General features: G+C 46.4%; 1 long non-coding RNA gene across 1 annotated transcript; it reads right to left on the reverse strand.

Annotated features, from left to right (window-relative positions):
* Positions 1-1,953: 1,953 nt before the first annotated feature.
* On the reverse strand, positions 1,954-9,845 carry LOC144577831 (uncharacterized). The gene is made up of 2 exons (XR_013522449.1): positions 9,749-9,845; positions 1,954-2,361 (listed from the first exon to the last, which is right to left on the reverse strand). It is a non-coding gene; the product is annotated as an uncharacterized LOC144577831 (long non-coding RNA).
* Between the last annotated feature and the right edge of the window lie 11,391 nt (positions 9,846-21,236).

Here is a 21,236-nt window from a genome sequence, read left to right on the forward strand (position 1 = left end):
CTCCGTGCTAATTGTCTTGCCTTTGTTCCTCATCAGCCGCGCATTCTTCTCCATTCTTTCATCTGCCCTTAATACTCCTTTGTTATCTATTACAAGAAGAAGAGGGCAAGAGTCAGAGGTGTGCCTCCAGAAGGGTCCTGGGGTCTGATTCAGCCCTCCCACCTTGCAGATGAGAGAACAGAACTTTGGAGAACAGAATGACTTACCCGAAGCCACACACTCATCAGTGGCGAGCCAGATTTTCTGACTCCTAGGCCAGTCCTCTTCTCTGTCCACAAGGCTCCTCCATGCTCCTATTTCTGCATGAGCAAGTAAGGTGTGTTCCCCTTGAGAACAAATGAATACTCAGAGCCCTGAGTGCTGAGTGCCTGTTAAGTGAAAGCATTCTGAAAAATAACTAAGGCTCTCCACAGGCAAGAGAGCGTTTTTAATGGCCAATGGACAGCCTAAGTTGTTCAACAGCAGTAAATCTTTCCTGAGCATCTGCAAGGTACCAGGAACCGCTCCAGGACTCAGCCCCAGACAAGGCATACAACACTGCTTTGGCAGGGTTTGCATTTTGTTGCGGAAAACATACAAGGCAGAGAATTTCAGGAACACAGCTCTTTTGTTTTACAGATAGAGAGAAGGGACTTGCCCAGTATAACATGGCTTGTTAGCAGTAGAACCAAGACCAGAATCCAGGTTTCCAAACCCTATCCAGTGCTCATCTCTACGCAATGTTCCATTCCAACTTCTTTTTTTTTCATTTGAGTTGCAGTCTCACTCTGTCACCCAGGCTGGATTGTGATGGTGCGATCTTGGCTCACTGCAACTTCCGCCTCCTGGGTTCAAGTGATTCTTCTGCCTCAGCCTCCTGAGTAGTTGGAATTATAGGCACGCACCACCACACCCAGCTAACTTTTGTTTTGTTTTGTTTTGTTTTTTAAGTAAAGATGAGGTTTTACCATATTGGCCAGGCTGGTCTTGAACACCTGACCTCAAGTGATCCACCCACCTTGGTCTCCCAAAGTACTGGCATTACAGCATGAGCCACCAGGCCCAGCCTATTCCAACATGTTTATATATGTCCCTGCTGCACTAAAATTAGCTGCTCTTTTTCAAAATCTGTGCCATAGCAATGTTGTCAGCACAACCCAGGACCTAGTAAATGACCAAAGTGTTTGACCTTCTGCCTTATTGATAATGAAAAATAGAGAAAAATTGTTTAAGCATTAAGCAGTGCTCTGGCCTATAGATTAGGTGGCATCCACGTGAAGACCCTAATTTGAAAGGTAGAAACAAGCCTTGCAAGCTTCCACCTGTTCTGAAAGAAAACCATTATGACAGACCCTCCTGGTGTTTATCCCAATAATCATAATAATGATACCTTCAACATAATTTTGTTTTGTTTTGTTTTTTTTGAGACAGAGTCTTACTCGGTTGCCAGGCCGGAGTGCAGTGGCATGATCTCGGCTCACTGCAACCTCAGCCTCTGGTGTTCAAGGGATTCTCCTGCCTCAGCCTCCTGAATAGCTGGGACTACAGGCACATGCCACCATGCCCAGCTAATTTTTGTATTATTAGCAGAGATGGGGTTTCACCATGTTAGCCAGGATGGTCTCGATCTCTTGACCTCATGATCTGTGTACCTCAGCCTCTCTTGGCAGCAGGGACATATATAAATGCTAGGATTACAGGGATGAGCCACTACGCCCAGCCAATTTTGTTTTGTTTTGCAAGCAGGAGATGTTTCTATAGAGTTGGCTGACAAATTTTTAAAAACCCATTGAAGCCATGTACAAGGGCCTAATATTGCCTCCCAAAATGTTTTTTCTAAAATTGATGAAGGTTAAAATTGAACCCCTTTTACCAAACTGCCTCTGATATTTACACCACAATTTTATCTAATTTTAGATTACATATTAGTTTAGATTCAGGGGATTGTAGGTTGAAAGTGTCTCATTCAAACTGTTTCAGGAATGGAGTTTTACTTTAATGTCACATAAGACAGGGAAACAAAACTTCCTCAGGATACAGTCCAGCCACTCAGCTGGCCTGACGGAGAGTGAACACAGACACTGAGAGAGGCTTGCTCTCTCCCACAGTCTCTTCTACACTTTCTCTGCTTCTTTTGATGGGTATTTTCTCTTATCTGCCCACAAGCAGCTGACTGATTATCTCCCATGTCATCATTCAGCCCTTCTCTTAGGCTGAATCAGCCTGTGGATTGGCTGCCCTTGGGTCCGGCACCCACCACTGGTCCACTCAGCTGTGCCTTGCTTGGTCACATCTGCCCACTTCCTCTGTGGGAAGCTGTGGAGATGGAAGTGTTCTCTGGGGAGCATGCACCATGAGTAACCGACACAGGAGAAATTCATCCTGAAAAATACAAAAATATAATTTTATGAAATTAGAGAATACTTTTTTTTTTTAGACAAGATCTCACTCTATCACCCAGGCTGGAGTGCAGTGGCTCAAGCCATCCTCCCACCTCAGCCTCCCAAGTAGCTGGGACTACAGGTGTGCCCCACCACACCCAGCTAATTTTTGTATTTTTTGTAGATGAGGTTTTGCTATGTTGCCCAGGCTGGTCTCAAGTGATCTACCTATTTTGGCCTCCCAGAGCACTGGGATTACAGGAATGAGCCACCATACCTAGCCTATGGAATATTTTATGAAAATACAATAAAATTTATTTCAAGTTTATGCAGCAATTCACATAAAGCAAAAAACTGTGAACTCTCTAAGTAGAGAACCGTGAGGAACCTGCTTTAAAAAAAAAGATTTTCCCAGGTACTTAAGAGAAGGCCTCCCCTGAGCCCAGTTGTTCAAGGCTACAGTGAGCTATGATCATGCCACTGCACTTCAGCCTGGGTGACAGTGAGACCCTAGCTAAAAATTAAAAATAAAATATAAAGCTATTTATGGTTAGTGTATTGTACTCAATTACTCAATTTGACAAGTATTATTGAAGATCTAAACTCATTTACTTTTTTTTGTTGTGAATAGAGATGAGATGGCTGAGCACAGTGGCTCACGCCTATAATCTCAGCATTTTGGGATGCCAAGGTGGGTTGATCATGAGGTCAGAAGTTCAAGACCACCCTGGCCAAGACGATGAAACCTCATCTCTACTAAAAATACAAAAAAATTAGCCAGGTGTGGTGTCAGGCACCTGTAATCCCAGCTACTCAGGAGGCTGAAACAGGAGAATCACCTGAACCCAGGAGGCAGAAGTTGCAGTGAGCCGAGATTGCACCACTGCACTCCAGCCTGGACAACAGAACAAGACTGTCTTAAAAAAAAATAGAGATGAAATTTCACCATGTTGCCCAGGCTTTAACTCCTGGGCTCAAACAATCCTCCTGCCTTAGGTTCCTAAAGTGCTGGGATTATCGATGTGAGCCACCACACGCAGCCATCTAAACTTTTTTACTTGTATGTAATGGGTTATGTAATTTGAAAGGTACATATTCTCTAAAATATTTTACTTTTATTTTTTTTTCTGAGTGGCTCATTTCATCTTGCATCTTAAATATCTTAGATAGTATCCCTCTGATTTTATTTATCTTATCCAAAAGAAATGGTGTCAATTAAAAATTTTATTTTAAAATGCCTGCCTGGTAAATGTAGCCAGTTAACTCAGCTTTTTACAGCATTCTGCTAACAAAATACCTGTCAGGGGAGAGTTAACATATCATTCCTCTTGATATTAATATTTTCCTGATTCAAAGAACATCAGAGATGTATTTCCCTCCATATTAAATTTCATGATCATCCCATAAACTTAAAAGGCTTACAGTCATATCTATTTTGTATCAGTCAGCTTCGTGCCTTCTTCTTTGTTTTCTTCGTCCACAGTCAATTTGATCTAGCTTTTCCTGGAAACTTTCTCTGATGCTAGGACACAGGGCTGTCATAGACTAAGCTTGCAAAGTTATGGCAGAATGATAAAAATCAGATACCTCTATGGCTGTGGCATCCTCCTCAGAATAAGCATAATCACCTATTTTAAAAGAACTCAATTAATGAGAACGAAACTAGAAAAGAGCTTTCCAGTTTCCTTGGTCCAAAGCCTCATATTTTGCACTTGGGGAGCTGCTTTTCAATGAATGCTAAACAGTGGCCATAGGGAGACCTAGATCTCTGAGAAGATGCACCTGCCATCTGAATAAAGGCAGACTTTTTCCTGGGGCTGTTAAAAATGTCTTAATGGCTCAGGCCTTTAAGAGATCATATCTGCCACACTTCATCAAAGATAGTGTATTCAGAATTAAGTGTGGAATCCTGATAAGTAAATGACAAGGAAGGGGCCCCAGCTAGGGGTGGGGGGGCCCAGGTGGGGAACATCAATGAATGAATGATTGTTCTGAGCGATAACTAATCACAAACAACCCTCGGCTGGCACAGCGACCTGCTATGGAACCCCCTTCTGCACATAGCCCCCTCCAGCACAACCCTATAAAACCCCTCCAGCCCCTACCTCTCGGCAGACAGACCCTTCTCCGCGGTGCTGACCACTGCAGAGTATTTTCATTCCTTCTTAATAAATCTGCATTCCTTTACACACAACTGTCTTGGTAAATCCCTTTACCACCTGTGCCATTGGCCCCAGATAGTCACTCCCTATGACATTAAGTTTGTCGGGTAACATATATCAGAACTTATTTATTTAAAGGACTTCAAAGTCGTTACATCAGGAGGCACAAAACTGCTGCCATTGTTAAAATATTATTAGAACGCCTTTCCTGGAGCTGCCTTCAGGAATGTCTCGAGAAGATCCGTGTGACTGGATGACTGTGATGATGCGACCCGAGAGACCAGAATAGACACCCTTTTATCAACTAAAATGGACCCTAAGGGTAAAGAAACCAAAGTGTTACCTAGAGGCCCAGGTGGCAGGGCAAATTTCTAAATTTCTTTTTTTTTTTTTTTTGAGACGGAGCTTCGCTCTTGTTACCCAGGCTGGAGTGCAATGGCGCGATCTCGGCTCACCGCAACCTCCGCCTCCTGGGTTCAGGCAATTCTCCTGCCTCAGCCTCCTGAGTAGCTGGGACTACAGGTGCAGACCACCATGCCCAGCTAATTTTTTTGTATTTTTAGTAGAGACGGGGTTCCACCATGTTGACCAGGATGGTCTCGATCTCTTGACCTCATGATCCACCCGCCTCGGCCTCCCAAAGTGCTGGGATTACAGACTTGAGCCACCGCACCCGGCCCAAATTTCTAAATTTCTACAAGCAAAACTGCACTGTCACTAAACTCCCTAACAATAAGAGCTATGGGGCAGATTATCCCGACTCCGGCGTACAACCCAGACCACTACAACTCTGTCGGGCAGAGGATCAGCCTCACGAACGCTCTCTGACAACTGCAGACCTTGCCAGTTTCAGCCAGCTTGTAAAGGCTGCACACAAACATCTTTGTGTCATAAAATTCACCTTTTGACATAAAGAGCCAAATTCTACCTTGTTTTCATGCTAAAACCCCACCCCAAAGTGCACATGAGATGTATGTTGCATATATAGTTACCCATTGCTAGGCCTCCTTCATAAATATGTATAGCTTTTCTCCCTAATCTGCTGAATGTATGACTATCCTGTGAGGTGTAAAACCCAACCATCCTCCCGCTCTTTGAAGAGAGCACCTTTGATCCACACTGCACACTTTCTCTTCCAAGCCTGCAAAGCAGTATCACCACTCACGTTCTTCTTTCGGCCTTTTAGCCATCATGGTGGTCTTTTGGACGGCAATAATCTAACTGTTGGATCAGAGGCAAGCACAAGGATGATTTCTAGTATTCACCTGAATCGTCACTAACAGAGCTGCCAAGTGCACTTTGGAAGTGCCCCTGAATACCTTTTCTGAATTTTTCTACAGACAGTGGAGCTATTAGAACTTGAATCATATTTAGCATCTAGTTAAATCAAGTCTAGGCTTGGCAAACGATATAGTTCTTGAGGTAACTACGTCAGCAAAGGATTCAAAATAAACAGTTGCCCCAAATCTATTATTCCCCACTAATTGTGAGATGGCAGCGTATATGCTACAACATACATACAGAGGAAGCTATCCAAGAATTGCATATATATTTTAACTTGTAGAACTGACATAATTTTTCACTCACTCACATGTTCTTTATATGCTATAAATGCACTAAGGGAGCACATTACGCTTTTTAAATTACTTTCTTCCTTTTTTTTAAGAGACAAGATCTCACTATGTTGCCCAGGCTGGAGTGCAGTGGCTATTGACAGGCACGATTCACTACTGATCAGCACGGGAGTTTTGACCCGTTCCATTTCCAACCTGGGCCGGATCACCCCTCCTTAGACAATCTGGTGGTTCCCTGCTCCCAGAAGGTCACCATATTGATGCCGAACTTAGTGCAGACACCCGATCGGTATAGCACACTACAGCCCAGAACTCCTAGGCTCAAGTGATCCTCCTGCCTCAGCCTCCCGAGTAGCTGGGACTACAGGCATGTGCCACCGTGCTGAGCTTAAATTACTTTCTATTTTATTTATATATTTTTTAAAGACAGGGTCTCACTATGTCACACTGGATATAGTGCAGTGATGCAATCATAGCTCAGTGCGGCCTCGAACTCCTAGGCTCAAGCATTCTCCCACCTCAGCCTCTTGAGTAGCTGGGACTACAGGTACACACCACCACACCCAGCAAATTTTTTTAAGAAACAGGGTCTCACTCTGTCGCCCAGGCTGGTCTTGAATTCTTGGACTCAAGCAATCCTCCCCTCTTGGCCTCCTAACGTGCTGAGATTATAGGCATGAGATGCCACACCAAGCCTAAAATAACTTTTTAATGTGCAAGTCACCCCTTAATTATTCTGTTTTAAGAGTTTGAAAATTTGCACATCTTCCTAAAACAAGACCCACCTACATGTATTGAGGGGGCTGAACTTTCTCACGTATCTGCTATAAATGGAACACTTTGTTGTAGTTTCCACGTAGGCTTTATTTGTATGTAGAAGAAATTTGTGTAGAGTTCATCTGCAACTAATTTTTAATACATTTCTCAATATTTAATTCAGTGGCATTATTCCCAGGGTAATTTATCTCTAGAAAACTGAGTTTTTCAATTTTGTTTTGAGTATCTATAGCTGGTCAAAGTAAAAGAATATTTGCTGGCCAGGCGTGGTGGCTCATGCCTGTAATCCTAGCACTTTGGGAGGCCAAAGAGTGTAGATCACCTGAGGTCAGGAGTTCAAGGCCAGCCTGGCCAACATGGCAAAACCCCCATCTCTACTAAAAATACAAAAATTAGCCAGGTGTGATGATGAGGGCCTGTAATCCCAGCTACTTGGGAGGCTGAGGCAGGAGAATCACTTGAACCTGGAGTGTGGAGGTTGCAGTGAGCCGAGATCCCACCACTTCACTTCAGCCTGGGTGAAAGATCGAGACCCCATCTCAAACAAAAAAAAAAAAAGAATGTTTGTTGTAGTGCTGCTATAATTAGAGTTTTGTTTTAAAAGCAAATGAAAAGAAATGGGTATATACCTAAAGCAGAATAAGAGATTAGATCATAAGGGTCCACTGCAGACCCTATGATGAGATGCCTGTTCTTTTAGGGTAACAATAATTGTTTTAAATAGTGCTTTCTACTTTATAGCACTTTATAATTTACAAATAATTTTCACATCCACCATCTCATTTGATCCATTGGATGGATTAGCCAATGCTTTTCAATTCTAAAATATACATACACAGCTGGATGCAGTGGCTCACGTCTGTAATCCCAGCACCTTGGGAGACTGAGGTGGGCAGATCACAAGGTCAGGAGTTCGAGACAAAGCCTGGGCAGCATGGTGAAACCCCATCTATACTAAAGACACAAAAAATTATCTGGGTGTGGTGGCGCACACCTGTAGTCCCAGCTACTTGGCAGGCTGAGGCAGGAGAATTGCTTGAACCCGGGAGGTGGAGGTTGCAGTGAGCCGAGATCGCACCATTGTACTCCAGCCTGGGTGACAGGGTGAGACTCCGCCTCAGGAAAAAAAAAAAAGAAATATGCACCCACACATACATATGTATACATATTATAATATATATTTTACTCAGATGCTAAGACTCTCACCTAATAAGCTGCATTTGGGCCATTATCACTCGGCTGTTTTTCACGGCATAATCTGAGCTACCTCTATAACGTAAAATAGGCACGTACCCCATGAGAATTTTCATTTACTGGCAGAGATGTCTCTGTATGATTTTCAAAACAGACTGTGCTTTTAGTCTTTAGCTGCAGTCGTTATTGCCATCCTGCTGTCGACAACTCATTTTTCTTGACACTAAAACAACTAGTAGGGGTGGTTATTTAGAAAATTAAGAAAATCTGTCAACTTTATGAAAAGCGTCCCTGTGGTAGTCATAAGTGCTGTTTTCCAAAGATTTCCAAACCCTCTTGCCTTCTGGGTACACCGCCAGTTTGCACTTTTGCCCGTTTTGAGGTTGTGGGGGACAATGATGCTAATTCTGCCCTGTAAGTTGTGAGCAGAAATGATGTCACTTCCAAGTTTCTTAGGGACTAGAGCAATTAATTGATGCAAGGTCTTTGTGCGATTTTTTTCTTCCTCCCGTGGTGCTAAGCAATATTCCACATAGCAACTGCTGCATTCATCTGGGTTCCATGACGAACACGCAATGTGTGAAAGAAATAAACCTTTGTTGTTGGAAATAGATGCTCAGTGCCCCAAAGAATGAGCATGAGACAAAGGATTTTTCAGCACCGGAATTTTTACTTCCAGGGCTGCAGAAAGGGTACCCTCGCTAGCCGTTTTGCCCCGAGAGTACAATGAGCAAAGGGAATCCACACAAATGTATTCCCTACACATCTGGGGTCATCCTCACTGCTGTGTCTGGTCTCCACTGATTAGAGCCAGACCTCACAATCTAAACTAAAACCCGATTGGCTAACCACTTAAAACTTTTCTAAACAGGTAAAAGCAATGGAGAGCTGGGACATGCCTGTGAGCACGTCCAGCACAGATATTTTGGCTAAAGTACAAGGACATAGAATGTACTACATGCTTGTAAGCATGGCATGTCTAACAGCTACATAGGATAGGGCTTAACAAAGTTATTAGCACACTTACTCTTTTTTTTTTTGAGTTGGAGTATCGTGCTTGTTGCCCAGGCTGGAGTGCAATGGCGCAATATCAGCTCACCGCAACCTCCACCTCCCGGGTTCAAGCAATTCTCCTGCCTCAGCCTCCCAAGTAGCTGGGATTACAGGTGTGCACCACCATGCCCAGCAAATTTTTTTTTTTTTTTGAGACGGAGTTTCGCTCTTTTTACCCAGGCTGGAGTGCAAGGGCGCGATCTCGGCTCACCGCAACTTTCTCCTCCTGGGTTCAGGCAATTCTCCTGCCTCAGCCTCCTGAGTAGCTGGGATTACAGGCACGCGTCACCGTGCCCAGCTAATTTAATTTTGTATTTTTAGTAGAGATGGGGTTTCTCCATGTTGGTCAGGCTGGTCTCAAACTCCCAACCTCAGGTGATCCACCCACCTTGGCCTCCCAAAGTGCCATGATTACAGGCGTGAGCCACCGCATCTGGCCGGCACACTTATTCTTCAACAAGAAAGGAAACTGTCAAAAGGAACTTTTCTACTTCCCACAGCCACCGAGACTTGGGGCTGTTTGTTACCTCGGCTAGCCCAGCCCGTCCTGACTGGCATAGCCACTGAACCAGTCATGTGGTATCCTGAGGTAAAGCAAGGAGTTACTTGTCTGAACATTTTACTTTACCATCGGTTATTCTAGTGTTCTTCAAAGACATTCTTAGATCAAAGAAGAACCGCCCTGCTCTTGACTGATGCATGCCAGACTGCTCTGCCAGCCATGTGGCTCCACGCTTGTCCACATAATTACAATTCACAGAGGCAGCCTGCTTACATCATAAAGGCATGTAGAAGGTCACCCTGCAGGCAGCAGAGGGCTGATCTAAGGTGGAGCCCCCAAAGTGTGTCCTCTAGACCCGGGCCTGGTCGGCTTTCTTGTTAAAGAGTAAGTGTGCTATGTAATCCAGCACTTTGGGAGGCCGAGGCAGGTGGATCACGAGGTCAAGAGACCGAGACCATCCTGGTCAACATGGTGAAACCCCGTCTCTACTAAAACTACAAAAAATTAGCTGGGCACGGTGGCACACGCCTGTAATCCCAGCTACTCAGGAGGCTGAGGCAGGAGAATGCCTGAACCCAGGAGGCGGAGGTTGCGGTGAGCCGAGATCGTGCCATTGCACTCCAGCCTGGGTAACAAGAGCGAAACTCCGTCTCAAAAAATGAAAAAAGCTTTAGAGCAGGAATGAAAAGAAGTAAGGCCAGCTGGGTGGCATGAGAGATCGAGCACACAGTCTGACCTTTGGCGTAGGGTTTTATACACTGGCATGCTTCCGGAGACTTGTCCCTTCTCCCTCGATCCTTCCCTTGGTGTGGAGTGTTCGCACGCGCTGTGGCCTGCCAGCCCCTGGGAGGGGAGCACACGCAGTGTGTCTGCACACTTGCCGGAGGTGCGCAAACGCTAACGTGAGGGGTTCCTCCCTTATCAGTCGAATGTCCCTAGCTCGTCACATACCAGTTAAACTCTGTCATTCTGCCTCTTAGTGCTCATGCTTGAGCCCACTGGCCCAACTCCTAAGATCTTATTGGGAAGCTGCTGCTCACCAGTTTCAGGTGTTTCCTATCTGCTGGGAGCCCGCCTTCCCTGGCACCGGCTGTGACCCATTACTATTACTAATCACATACTCAGAAGAGCGGCACACAGCGAGTCTCTGTGTGAGTTAGAAACATGTGCTCCCTCTGAGTGGATGAATTTGAAAATGTGCCCCCACTCCAAAGGATGTGACCTCAGGTCAGGGTCCAGGGCTAGGCCAGCAGTGAGGCTGAATTCCAGCCCCACCCCAGCCATCTCAGCCCGGTGCCTTTGTGCAGTGCAAAAAACCCAAACTAGTCAACTGACTGCATTGACCCAGGTATGCAGGTCAGAAAAGGCTAAAGGCTAACAGCCACCTGACCATCACCTGATGATCACCTGAGGTTCCTGGTACTGGGGGGGACCCTCTTGGGCCCTGCCCATACCTGACAGCTACCTACTGTAACACACCTAGGCAGATGAAGATGAGGTTGTGGAGTTACGACAGAGGCAGAGTGAAATGCAAGGCGGAGGTGGCAGTGGGGCAGAGAGATGAGGTTGCATGGGCTGCATACGCAGAGCGCCTCAGTGGGCCTTGCAGTGGAGCAGGCTGTCCCATCTCCAACAGAGCTGCCCCCATGCCTCTGCTTCCATATGGAGTCCCACCGTTAACCCTGGCATCTCCAGCAACATCCCTTCGCGGAAGGGAAATGAATCTGAGTGCTATCTGCACTGAATGAATAAGCCGAGAGAACACCCTGAGATTCTTCGTGCGGATTTGGGTTCCCAGGCCAGAAAGGAGCTGTTGGAGCCTGCATGGAAGATGGGTGGATCTGAAAAAAGACGGCTGACTGGCCGACGCCTCGTCCCAACCCTGTCCAAGCAGAAGTATCGCTCGGATACTTGCTCCAGATACAAATTCTCGGTCCCGGACCCAGGCCAACTAAATCAGAACCCCAGAAGGCCTCGAGACACTGCATTTTTTAAAAATTCCCATGTGATTTTTAACACAGTATAAGTTTAGGAAGCGCTGCTGCGTTGATGAGCAAAGGCTCCTGGTCTGGTTTGCAGAGGACTGGCCAGGCTTTCCCGATTTGGTACAGAAAGGCAAAAGTGATTGGCTTGAGAGGGCGGAATCAATGGAAAGCGTTTATGAATTATCCTGCCCCGGGGAATATTCAGCTTTCACCTTTCATCTTCTTCTTCTTCACCCCCACCTCTTTGGAGTATTGTCTCAGCCCACCCAATGCCACCGTTCCGCATCTGCACTGACCCGGGGCTCCCACCCAGCCTCCACCCAGGACAAGCTTGCCCTGTTTTTTAAGAGAAAACATTGCCAAAAGCAGCTTATGCCTGAAAATTCAGGAAGATAAATTCTTCCTGAGCCTATTTGCTGGCATTTTGATCTGTTTCCAGTTTGGTGTATATCACCTGAAGGGTCCTTGTTCATCCATTTTGGTTCAGGTCAGTTTAGAAAAGAAATGCTCTTTTGCCAAGCCAGTAGTTCACGCCTGTAATCCCAGCACTTTAGGAGGCCGAGGCTGGTGGATCTCTTGAGGTCAGGAGTTTGAGACCAGTCTAGCCAACATGATGAAACCCTGTCTCTACTAAAAATACAAAATTAGCTGGGCATGGTGGCACGTGCCTGCAGCAGCTACTCGGCAGGCTAAGGCGGGGAAATTGCTTGAACCCAGGAGGCGGAGGTTGCAGTGAGCAGAGATCACACCACTGCACTCAGCCTGGGCGACAGAGTGAAACTGTCTCAAAAAAAAAAAAAAGAAGAAAGAAAAGAAATGCACTTAGAAAACAATGCAATCTATGCTTGGGGGAAAATCCATCTAAAATGCTTCTCTTATTAGTATTTTTTGTTGTTTTTTTGTTTGGTTTTGCTTTGGGGTATGCTTTTCTCTTTTCTCATATTTAAAGTTTGTTCCTGTGTGGTTCTCCTAGGAAACCGCACTTTCCCAAGCTTGACAAAGAAAAGCCTCAGGGAAATAAATTGGGATGTGATGAAATGTATAGTAAAAAATTCCTTTCCTTTCTTCCAAGCCTCCGACTTGTAAGTTGCTTTTATCACACTGGATTTAAGTGTTCTTATAAGGAAACCACACAAAAATCAGACGGTGGATCAGCTGAAATTCATCAAAATTATTTGACTACAAATTGGCATTCAAGACACCAGAATAGACGAGAGGAATCTGAGAGTCGTGTTCTCTGAGGGAGAGGCCATCATTCTAATTAGCGTGTGACCAAAAAAAAAAGAAAAATACCCTTCTCCCAAAAAGTTCATTCATTTGACCCGTGTGTACAGGCACTGTCCTAGGCTCAGGGAAAAACAGAACACATTTCTGTCCTTCTAAAGCCTATATGATAGTGAGAGAAAAACACACAAACCAACAAATAAACCTAAATTCAAAATTTCAGTATCTGAAGACTTAGCACTATGGAAGCCTGGCACTAAACTGCCTGCTCTGGCCAGGCGCAGTGGCTCACGCCTGTTATCCCAACACTCTGGGAGGCCGAGGCCAGCAAACCTTTTGAAGTCAGGAGTTCGAGACCAGCCTAGCCAACATGGTGAAACCCCATCTCTACCAAAATTAGCCAGCGTGGGTGGTGGCTTGTGCCTGAAATCCCAGCTACTCAGGAGGCTGAGGCAAGAGAATCTCTTGAACCTGGAAGGTGGAGGTTGCAGTGAGATGAGATGGTGCCACTGCACTCCAGCCTGGGCAATACAGTGATATTTCATCTCAAAAAAATTAAAAAAAAAAAAAAAACTGTCTGCTTATATTTGGGTTTGGGCCAGACTGTAGTCCCAGCTACTTGGGAAGCCGAGGCAGGGTGACTGCTTGAGCCCAGGAGTTCGAGATCAGCCTGGGCAACGTAGTGAGACCCCATCTCTACAAAAGATAAAAAGTAAATTAAAATGAAAGATGAAAATCAAGGTCACAGGGATGGATCACTCACTGTGAGTTAGGGACAGCTGGTGACATGCGCTGCTTTTCAGCTACACAATCGACAACCTTGTTTTGCTACTGATTGGAATGGAAATGTGTTAGATTTGGCATGACAATGTGCACGTACACACACAGTGATAGCATGTAAGCGCACTGGTTTCCTCTCCCGTGTGGAAATGACTCTCCATACCTTATGCTTACAGCCAATTTGTGTATACAGGGGGGCACATGGATGTGAGTGGGTGTGTGGGTGTGTGTACACCCAGCCATCAGCAGATACCCACACATACCATGATTTTCTGAGATTCTCACAGACCCCTGAAGATATCTGGGAAGCATGAAAACTTCTCCACAGCCAGGCATGGTGGCTCACCTGTAATCCCAGCACTTTGGGAGGCCAAGGCAGGAGGACTGCTTGAGCTTGGGGGAGTTCAAGACCAGCCCAGGCAACATAGTCAGACCCCCATCTCTTTTTTATTATTATTATTACTTTTTTTAAGGGCAGGGTTTCACCCTGTAGGTCAGGCTGGTCTCAAACTCCCGACCTCAGGTGAGCCACCCACCTCAGCCTCCCAAAGTGCTGGGATTACAGGTATGAGCCACCATGCCCAGCCCCAAGACCCCTAGCTCTACAAAAAAACAAACAAAAAAAGCTGGGTGTTATGGTGCACACCTGTAGTCCAAGCTACTCAGGAGGCAGGAAGATTGCCCAGCCTGGCCAAGATCCTGTAAAAAAGAAAAAGAGAAAGAAAGAGGAGAGAGAGAGAAGGAGTCAGGGAGGGAGGGGAAGAGAGAGAGACAGGGAGGGAAGGAGGGAAAGAAAGACTTCTCCATTATTCAGAATATATAAACAGCCATTTTTTTTCCTAAACTCTAGTTTTAAAGTTAAATGCAATACACACGCACGCACTCTAGCCCTGATGACATGGGGGAAATATACAGGTGCCAATTCATTGTTTCTGGCACTGCCACCAGGTTTGTCAGAGACAGGAAGGGACAGAGGACCTAGCCAGGGCATTTGGGCGGGGAGGGGACTGCAACATAATCAAAAGAACCTCCTCTGAGCATGCTGTGTTCTGAGCTTTTAGGAGGCTGCTCCTCCTCACCTCGCAGAGGAGAAACTCGAAGGATGTTCTATGAGGAGGTCAAACCCATCTGCCCAATTTCACAGACAGGTCATGACCCTTTGGGAATTCTAACTTAATATTTTCCTGAATTCCTGATTCTTAAGTCCCTAATTTTAACTTCACTGTAACATTGTTTTATCTTCATTACTTTGCCAAGCCTCTGATTTCACAGCTCTTCCTCCTACTTATCACTCCCCATCCCCTCCCCCTCACTCTGACCTTTCTTCCCAATGAAGCCCTGGTCGGGTTGGAGGTATAGAGAAAGAAAACTGGCCGGGCACGGTGGCTCACGCCTGTAATCCTAGCACTTTGGGAGGCCGAGGCGGGTGGATCACGAGGTCAAGAGATTGAGACCAACCTGGTCAACATGGTGAAACCCCATCTCTACTAAAAATACAAAAAAATTAGCTGGGCACCGTGGCGCGTGCCTGTAATCCCAGCTACTCAGGATGCTGAGGCAGGAGAATTGCCTGAACCCAGGAGGCGGAGGTTGTGGTGAGCCGAGATCGTGCCATTGCACTCCAGCCTGGGCAACAAGAGAGAAACTCCGTCTCAGAAAAAAAAGAAAACTGTCCAGTAAAACTAACAATCTAAGAGCCCTTCATGGGTAGAGCTAGGGGTCTTAAAGCTGGGCATGGTCGGCTCATACGTGAGCCGAGTGCAGTGGCTCACGTCTTCAATCCCAGCACTTTGGGAGGCCAGGGTGGGCGGATCACGAAGTTAAGAGTTTGAGGCCAGCCTGACCACCATGGTGAAACTCCATCTCTACTAAAAATACAAAAATTAGCTGGGCGTGGTGGCGCGCACCTGTAGTCCCAGCTACTCGGGAAGCTGAAGCAGGAGAATCGCTTGAACTCAGGAGGCAGAGGTTGCACTGAGCCAAGATCTTGTTACCCACCCCAGCCTGGGTAACAAGAGCAAAGTTCTGTCTCAAAATGACATAAAGCACTTGAAACAGAGCCTGGCACGGAGTAAGCACACAGTAAGCATTCGTGACGGTGACGTTCATGCCACTGCAGCATCTCCTCCTCTATGGAGGAGCCAGCTCCAGTCCCGTCAGCCACTCTGTATGTCATGAAATTCCAAAAATAGCTTCTCCGTTACCAGCCCCTCCACTAGCGTGAGCCGCACAAACATAGACTATGCTCTGATGTGGTACCTCGTGGGAACAGCACGTGCCTCGACTCGGACTTCACAGCTGTGTCAGTGCCGCCTACAATGGCCTTGACTTTCTGGCTGTCATCTCGTCGCTGGGTCTTCTCAGTTTTCTAGACGCCTCAAACTACAAGGACTTTTTCATAAAAACTACGGTCAAACCAAGTCGTTCCCATCTGTATTTATGTAATTTACTTTGAGGGCATGAATATATTTACATCTGTTAAGGTACATTCTTGGCTCGGGGTCTTTATTCTGGCTTCTTGAAACATATTTGTATTCTGGTTTTATTTTTCAGTCTTTCCTAATATTGTGTCATGTGCAAAACTTGATCAGTGTGCCTTGTCCTTGTCCAAGTGGGTGAAGAAAACGTCATCCAAACAGAGGCAAAGATGGAGCCCTGTGGCCCATCCCTGGAGACTTCCATCTAGTAAAGGATCTCTTCTTGACGGAGTTATGACTCCACCTAACTCTGTGATGATCTCTGCCTTTTTCCATTTTTCATAAATGTATCATGCTAAAACTTGACACATGCTTTTTCTCTTTCAATTCCTCATGGCTAAGAAAAAAAAAGTTGATGTGGAAGCATTTCTTCTTAGAAAGAGAAAGGTAGTAGCTTTCCATAATCACGAGGCATGGTGCTACCCCTACAATCATGTCCCAGAGCTCACAGCGTGGCTACATGGGTTTGTCAGAGGAGTTTTCTGAGTTGAGTTGATACAAACCCAGCAGGATTGACAGATCATCATATAGAAGGGGGTTGCACTAGAAGCGACTAGAACCAGGGAATTTGGTGTGGACATGAAGCAACCAAATTTTCACTACAATGCCATCTTTTCTGCTGAGGACCATGACTGGCTTGGGTTTGGATTGAATCGCCAAGCTCAGGGCAAGTATCTTGGCTGAGTTATTACAAACACAAGTTAGCTGCGGGAGCTGTCCAAGGACTACCTCTGCACCTGCTCCCAGAAGCTGCCCGGGGAGGGAGGGCTCTCCCAGGTGCAGCACATGCTCCCTGAAGGCAGCCAGAGTTCCATGCAAAGAGAAAGAAGGAACACAGGTGTGGGTTTTTGGCTCCTTGTGGGCCTCAGGGAAGTTGAAGGAATCAACAACACAAACAAGTGAATAAGGATACACTGTCTCAGGCCGGGCGCGGCGGCTCAAGCCTGTAATCCCAGCACTTTGGGAGACCAAGGCAGGTGGATCACGAGGTCAAGAGATCGAGACCATCCCGGTCAACATAGTGAAACCCCGTCTCTACTAAAAATACAAAAATTAACCAGGCATAGTGGCGCGTGCCTGTAGTCCCAGCTTCTCCAGAGGCTGAGGCAGGAAAATCGCTTGAACCCAGGAGTTCAAGAGCAGCCTGGGCAACTGAGGGAAACCCGGTCTCTACAATGTTTTTTTAATTAGCCATGTGTGGTGGTGTGCACCTGTGGTCCCAGCCAGTACTCAGAAGGTCAGGACTACCTGAGCCCAGGAGGTCACGGCTGCAGTGAGCCACGATTGCACCACTGCACTCCAGGCTGGGTGACAGAGCAAGACCCTATCTCAAAAGAAAAAAATTACATTAAAAAAATTTAAAATTGCTTTTTAGAAAAAGAAAATCTCAGTAAAGGGGAGCATGTAAGAACCAGTTGAAACCTTGAATACATTATGATATGAAACTAATTATATCAAAAGGTGGTGCTTGAAAACAACAAATTTTACCACCTGACTCAGACTTCTTAAGTGTTGTTTTATTAAAATATTATTGTCTCTGATTAGGAAATACAGTCACGAGGACTAAAAATTGAAATGACATAAAAAGGTATCCATTAGGCAGTGTTGCCCATCACGCTCTCCATCTCTCCATCAGTCCTGTGTTGTCCGTCACACTCTCCATCTCTCCATCAGTCCTATCTCACGGGGGTGGGGAAAATGAAGACAGAATCTTTGCCTTGCTTTGCAATCCCTCCTTTGAAGGCCTTCCGTCCCAGGAAGCAATGTTCATTTGATGTGGAGGAGGGACCTGTGTTTAACCAGAAGCTGTCCTCCCCGTCCCTTTCCCACGGCTTACATGCAGAAGGGAGAGGAGATGACCAGAGAAGAAATCAGGGGAAGAAAAGGCAACGGGGAAGGCGAAGGAAAAGGAGAGGAACACTTAAAATATGGAGTGAAATTCGAGTAGGATTCTCTACTCAAAGACTTCTCTGGGAAAAGTGTCTCGAATTGAGTACACAGGTACCAATGGCAGAAAGAACGCAAACCAGACGCTGCTCCTGGTTACATTAATTCCATTAGGCCTGAGTTCCTCTGTAAAATGAAGGCTGTGGAGGCACCAACTAGAGGATTTCTGTGGACTTCTCAAACTCTAAAATTTTTGGCACTGAACTGTTCTTTTTTTTTTTTTTTTTTTTTTTTTGAGACAGAGTCACCCAGGCTGGAGTGCAATGGCATGCTCTCAGCTCACTGCAACCCCCGCCTCCCAGGTTCAAGCACTTCTCCTGCCTCAGGCTCCAAAGTAGCTGGTAGTACAAGTGTGCGCCACCACACCCGGCTAATTTCTGTATTTTTAAGTAGAGATGGGGTTTCACCATGTTAGTCAGGCTGGTCTCGAACCAGTGACCTCGTGATCCACCCACAGCCTCCCAAATTGCTGGGATTACAGGCGTGAGCCACCGCGCCCAGCTGACACTGAACTGTTCTACTTTGAAGAGTCAAGAATGAAAGCTGGAGGTTGCAGAAATCAGGGTCAGGCACCCACACAGAGATCCACCAGCATCCTTGGAACATCCTGAAGCCAAGAAAGGCACAGCACTGTCTGCCCCGGATAGAAGGAATTTCAGAAAACAGCCACAAGGTTGGGCCACAGAATTTCCAAAGAGGGCAATCTACAAACCGGAGGTTGATTTCCCAGTTCCTGGATCTCAGCCGTCAACACCCGAGAAGAATTTTTTTCTGAAGCTGCCACCTCCAATTCTGAAATAATCCCATGTTTCACACTGGGGCCAGGACGGTGGCAAATCTGCAGACCCTGACAGCCACAGGAGGGCAAGGAAGGAAAAGGTCGCCTGGGCACAGTCCAGTTCTCAGCAGTAATGACAGGTGTAGAAATGAAGGCAGGAAGCTCAGAATGAATGCACGGGGGAAATGGGTTTCGCCGCTGCATTTCCAGGGCCGGGCCATACTCTTTGTTTTGGCACACTTTTCCTGACAAACAGCCACTGTTCTCAACACATAACTACTAGTCGACATTAAAACAACAGCAGTGAGACCGTTCTTCATAACGATGCCAGATCGCATGCAAATGGACTGGGAATACCTTGGAAGGGTTCACAAAAAAATCAGACAAAGGGCAAAGGAACTCTGCCAAAGGAGATGGAGAGCAATTCTTTAAAGACAGTGGGAGCTTCATAAATACAAGCCCCTTAAAATGGGACGCATTTGCCTCGCGCCTCCTGGGTGTCGGCAGCTCAGCTCGGTGACCTGTACAGGAAAGGGCTTTAGGCGGCTGCCTTTGCAAGGCTCCGAGGCCCTGAGGGTTGATACCCGAGGTGTTACCGCCATCTAGTGGTAGGATGGGGTATGGCCGCCTTGGACAGACTCCGCCTAAAACGAGAGGCAGAGACACGGTCTATTTCGCAACTGACAATGAAAGATGAGAGAAAGACTGTTGCGTTTTATTTCATCATCGCCCGTTTAGATCAAAGGAGATGTCACTTTGGCTCCCAGCTATCAATCAACTGGCAACACCCAAGGACCAGGCTGGGCTACATTTGCACATTCCATTTCAGCCCAGGTGGAGATGGAGACACATAAAGAACAGCTTCGGAATCTTCTTCGCCAGTATGATTCTCAGATGCCAAAGCCTCCAGGCCCTGAGAGGTCCGTACTTAACAAAAGAGCTATCCTTTGGTACCCTCTCCAAAGAAAAGAGTGAAAAAAATAGGGTTTTTATTTGTTTGTTTGTTTGTTTGTTTGTTTGTTTGTTTGTTTGTTTTTGAGAGGGAGTCTTGCTCTGTCCCAGGTTGGAGTGAAATGGTGTGGTCGGGCTGGGCGCGGTGGCTCAAGCCTGTAATCCCAGCACTTTGGGAGGCCAAGGCGGGTGGATCACGAGGTCAAGAGATCGAGACCATCATGGTCAACATGGTGAAACCCCATCTCTACTAAAAATACAAAAAATTAGCTGGGCACCGTGGCGCGTGCCTGTAATCCCAGCTACTCAGGAGGCTGAGGCAGGAGAATTGCCTGAACCCAGGAGGCGGAGGTTGCGGTGAGCCAAGATCGCGCCATTGCACTCCAGCCTGGGTAACAAGAGTGAAACTTCGTCTCAAAAAAAAAAAAAAAAGAAATGGTGTGGTCTCGGCTCACTGCAACCTCCATCTCCCAGGTTCAAGCGATTCTCCTGCGTCAGCCTCCCGAGTAGGTGGAATTACAGGTGCCTACTATTGCACCTGGCTAGTTTTTGTATTTTTAGTGGAGAAGGGGTTTCACCATGCTGGCCAGGCTGGTCTCAAACTCCTGACCTAGTGATCCACCCACCTCAGCCTCCCAAAGTGCTGGGATTACAGGCATGAGCCACCGCACCAGGCAATAATAATGTTTAAAAAGAGCTTATTTATGTGCAGAAGGTGTTCGACCTGAAGATGAGTTAACAGCCACAGCAGGGGGAGAAGGGGTGACAGATACTGCTCAAATGGACAGCAGCCTTCTGCCACCTGGCAAGAACAGGCACTCAGTGCAGAGCTGGCCCGCTTATAAGACTCCAGAGACCACTGTGTTTTTTAGAAGGGAAAGAACAGGGCTGGGCATGGTGGCTCGTGCCTGTAATCCCAGCACTTTGGGAGGCCAAGGCTGGTGGATTACAAGGTCAGGTTCAAGACCGGCCTGGCCAATATGGTAAAACTGCATCTCTACTAAAAATACAAAAATTAGCTGGGCATGGTGGCGCACACCTGTACTCCTAGCTACTCGGGAGGCTGAGGCAGAAGAATCACTTGAACCCCAGAGGCAGAGGTTACAGTAAGCCAAGATCACACCACTGTACTCCAGCCTGGTCAACAGAGCAAGACTCATCTCAAAAAAAAAAAGGGAGGTTGAAAAAAAAGGGGAGGGGTCCAGAGATGATGCCATTTCTGGATCCCCCCTGACTTTGGAAGAGGTTGATTGAGGAAGGCAGCCATGGGGATAAAAGATCCCACAGATCCTCTTCCCTAAAAGGAAAGGCCAAGCACAATAGCTCACACCTGTAATCCCAGCACTTGTGGGAGGCTGAGGCAGGAGAATCTCTTGAGTTCAAGACCAGCCTGGGCAATATAGCAAGACCCCCATCTCTACAAAAAATACATTTTTTGTGTTTGTTTTTTAAGAAGTGATTCAAATTACTGC

The sequence above is a fragment of the Callithrix jacchus genome, chromosome 9 (genome assembly GCF_049354715.1).
Source record: "Callithrix jacchus isolate 240 chromosome 9, calJac240_pri, whole genome shotgun sequence".
Taxonomy (NCBI): Eukaryota; Metazoa; Chordata; class Mammalia; order Primates; family Cebidae; genus Callithrix; species Callithrix jacchus.